General features: G+C 50.8%; 1 long non-coding RNA gene across 2 annotated transcripts; it reads right to left on the reverse strand.

Moving 5' to 3' along the window:
• Positions 1-253: 253 nt before the first annotated feature.
• Positions 254-3,519, reverse strand: LOC135406573 (uncharacterized). Of its 2 annotated transcripts, none has more exons than XR_010426346.1 (2): positions 3,185-3,519; positions 254-817 (listed from the first exon to the last, which is right to left on the reverse strand). It is a non-coding gene; the product is annotated as an uncharacterized LOC135406573 (long non-coding RNA). The 2 variants fall into 2 exon arrangements; XR_010426347.1 differs by lacking the exon at positions 3,185-3,519 and adding an exon at positions 1,921-2,255.
• Between the last annotated feature and the right edge of the window lie 245 nt (positions 3,520-3,764).

Below are 3,764 nucleotides of genomic sequence, written 5' to 3' on the forward strand. Positions count from 1 at the left end.
AAAGATTTCACTGTAACTGCTATTGCTCATTTAAAATGAACTCATATTTCACTCATGGGATATTTATACTGAAAGAAAGTCAGAGATCAGATGATAAGAAAGTAGTCTGAAGGAAAGATGTGAAAGCAATATAATGGAAGAAACATAGATAAATGCTTTTAGCGGGAAATGCAGGAATCAGACTAGCGGTGGAAAGATGAGTGCAATGGAAGATAAACTGGGTTAGTGCTGTTTTGAAAATATAACAACGTAGTTGCATTTTTTTTGCTGTCATATTTATTAATTGATGCTACAGTAATCATTCAAGATGGTAAGAGCTGAGGACGCTCAGGATCCACAGGAGGCATTCATCAAGTGCTGGAGAACATTGCCTGGGTACCTCAGGGAGAGGGTTTTCTCTGACAAGGAGGTTTTCCTTCTGTTCTTCACTCTGAGGAAGGAGGCTGGATCTCACTACATCTGGCAGATTGTTTGCCACGATTTTTTCAAAGCTGGTCCGATTTTCATGATGTCCTGCCTTAAACTGGAACATTTAAAGTCTCATCAGGAAGCTGTGCTTTTGCTGCCATAGCACACTGAGTTAGTTCACCCCTTTTCTCCCCCCAGTCTGTCACAAGCCAAGGGACAGGGACACTGTGACCACCCCTCTCTCCCTCCCCTCTCCTCACTCCCTGCTCAGGGGCCTGAGCCACACAGGTGAAGGTGGGAAAAATCACTTCTGCTGTGTTTTTATCGTAGAATTTAATTGCCATTTTAAAAGCTCTTCATTGTATTCATTTTAAAAGCTCTTCATCACAGATATTTTCATTGAGCATTGCTGGAAGTCAGAGGGCAAAAGAGAGATACCAACATTAGGAAACAATTTTTTTGTTGACATTGAAAATAATTTACTTTGACAGTAAGTATTCCTACAATTACTTGTAGTTTAAGATCCCTTTACTTAGAGGAGTGGATGTTTAAGCAGTTTTTCATTCCTTAATGTCTGTCATTTGAACTGTAAATCCAATCAAGTCTCAATAGCCTTTGGATCATACCTATGTCCTGACAGACCCTAGTGGGTCTGTGTGCAAGCAAAAGGATGCCTAAACTAAACAAGGTTGTAGGAGGCGTGTCCAAGGGGCAGGGAAACCAAGGGACATGCGCAGGGACAGACAACCCCATTGGTTAGAAGGTCACATGGTTTTAGGGGATAAAAGGGGGAACGAAATTCAAATAAAGTCTCTTTGATTTCCACCTCATGAAGAGCGGACTGTATTTCTTTATCATATAAAGACTGCAACGCAACACGTGGCGCCCGAACTTGGGGCATGAAACCTACATTAGGCAAGTTTAGCTTACCTTGAATCAGGGGTTTTTTTAACCGAAAAAAACTTAGACGTCTGTAAAACTGTTGTCTCAGTCGCATATGAGAAATGGGAGTTAATATAGTGAGCTCAAAAATATTAGGGAAAAGTGCACAGGAAGAAAGAAGAAAGAAGAACGAAGAACGAAGAACGAAGAAAGAAGAAAGAAGAAAGAAGAAAGAAGAAAGAAGAAAGAAGAAAGAAGAAAGAAGAAAGAAGAAAGAAGAAAGAACAAAGAACAAAGAACAAAGAACAAAGAACAAAGAACAAAGAACAAAGAACAAAGAAAAAAAGCCGAGAGACCGGGGCAAGAGCTGGAGGCAGCGGAAAAGAGACCAACATTTCGAGGAGCGGTGAGTGAGCTGAGAGTGACGCTAGCGCCAACACTGCGACTAGGACTGCTCCCTGAGCGGCTGCGTGTCCGCAGCTTGGAAAACCCAGGCGGCGGAACACACTAAAACGGACGGGAAACCCCTGTCCCCCGCCGCCGCGGCTGAGCCAAGCGCACGAAAAAGCCGCCGTCTCTCTAACACCCCCAGCCCCACCGCCCAACCCCATAAACTCTGCGCCGGCACACCTTCCCACGCAGCGGAAAGTGCTGCAGCTTCGAGCAGCCTGCCGCCCGCCCGCGTGCCAATCCACCGCCCCTCCCCCTGCACATGCCGCAGTTTGCAAGCGCGGGAAAATGGCTGAGCAACGCACATGCCGCCGGCCGCGCCCCCTTCCCTTCCCACCGCCGCGGGAGCCGCCGCAGGGACCCCGCACCGGGACGGCTGCCTCCACTGGCCCTGTGCTACGCTTAAAAGCTGTGCGGGACCCACCAAAGCCACACCGCGACCCCGCCAGCACCCGGACCCCCCCACAGTGTCCAGTGTACCAAAGGACCCCCAGAGCCACCCTCTGCCAGTCCATGCCAGCGCAATGCCTCCACGCCAAGGAGAAACCCACCAGAAGCAGCAAAGACCCTGAAGAAACCTTTCACTGCTTCTCTGCCATGCCTGCCGCGCCTCCAGAGCAGCGCTAGGACCGTGCACCACACCGAGGGGCTGCCCCACCGCCACTGCCTGCCGCCGTCTTCCATCGCTCCCATGCCACCGGAGCCGCCGGAGAGCCCCGCCGGACACCGACAGAGACGCTAAGAAGAAAAAAACCGTGGAAAAGCAGTCAATAAACTGAAACTCTGCAGCCAGACAAAGGACTCCACCCATGTGTGCCTGCTGCACGGAGACTAAGGTAAATATGGGAGGCTTTGTTTCCACGAAAACCTCACAAGACACAGATGCACTAGCCATTCTGCTAAAACCATACCACATACAAGCCACAAGGGCTGAACTAACAGAGCTTGTACGTTTCATTAAAGCAGCAGTACCCGAGTTGCCCTTAGTGGAAGCTCTTCACATAGAGATTTGGCATAAAATAGGAAACTTCATAAAACTAAAAGCCCGGGGGGGACCCCCAGGCTAACAACGCCTTTTCAGCCTGGCAAATCATAATGTCTGCACTACACAGAGCCCACGAACGGACAATACAAGCATCCAACACCAACATGCACCCCCCTGCCCACACTGCTAGCAGCAGCCCGACCCCTAGGCGTAGGACAAACACACGAGGTCCACGGGGGGAGGGGGAGGAACCGTTCATGAGTTAAGTTACGGGTCGCGAGCCAGGGGCCACAGGAACATGGGTTGCCGGGAGGGAACAGAGCCTGAAATGTGAGATCCCAAGCCATGGGATCAGTGCATGGGGCTCTGTTACAGTGATGAGGGGGGTAACCCAGCGTCTCTGCCCCCCCCCCCGCTGCGAATGACCAGGGGAGCTGCCATCTTGCCCACCAAACAGACCGGAAACTGATCCGTCTTTTCCGGTCCGAGCGCTGCCCCACCCCAGCTGCCGGCACGAGGGAGGGGAGTGGCCCCTCCCTCTTGCCACCTCCACCACCCAGCACCACCCCCCCACAGGGAACCGGGCTCACTAGGGCTGCAGGGGGGGTGGCATGGGGGGATGAGGAGGAGGAACCAGAGATAGTTCCGTCTGGAGGGAGCGAGGAGGCAAGCGGGGAAGGATCAGTTGACAGGTGGGGACTGTGTCAGGAGGAAGCATTATGGGTGAGAGATTTGCAAGTAATTCAAGCATGCCCAGTCGTGATTCGCCCACATCGGACCCCTCAGTTCCAACCTCTGCCACATGAGCTGACAAAGGAACTGAGGCAACTGGTAAGGGAAACTGGCGTGTCCTCCGCTAACACCCTTGCGTTTTTAGAGACCCTAAGTTCCACCTACGTTTTTATGCCACTCAATTGGAAGAACCTACTAAAAATAAGTCTTACTAACATGCAGTACAACATGTGGCTAACCGATTTTAGGGAGAGTTGCTCTGCATATGCTAATGACCCACAAGCAGGCGTCACAGCACATCAACTAA

The sequence above is a fragment of the Pseudopipra pipra genome, chromosome Z (genome assembly GCF_036250125.1).
Source record: "Pseudopipra pipra isolate bDixPip1 chromosome Z, bDixPip1.hap1, whole genome shotgun sequence".
Taxonomy (NCBI): Eukaryota; Metazoa; Chordata; class Aves; order Passeriformes; family Pipridae; genus Pseudopipra; species Pseudopipra pipra.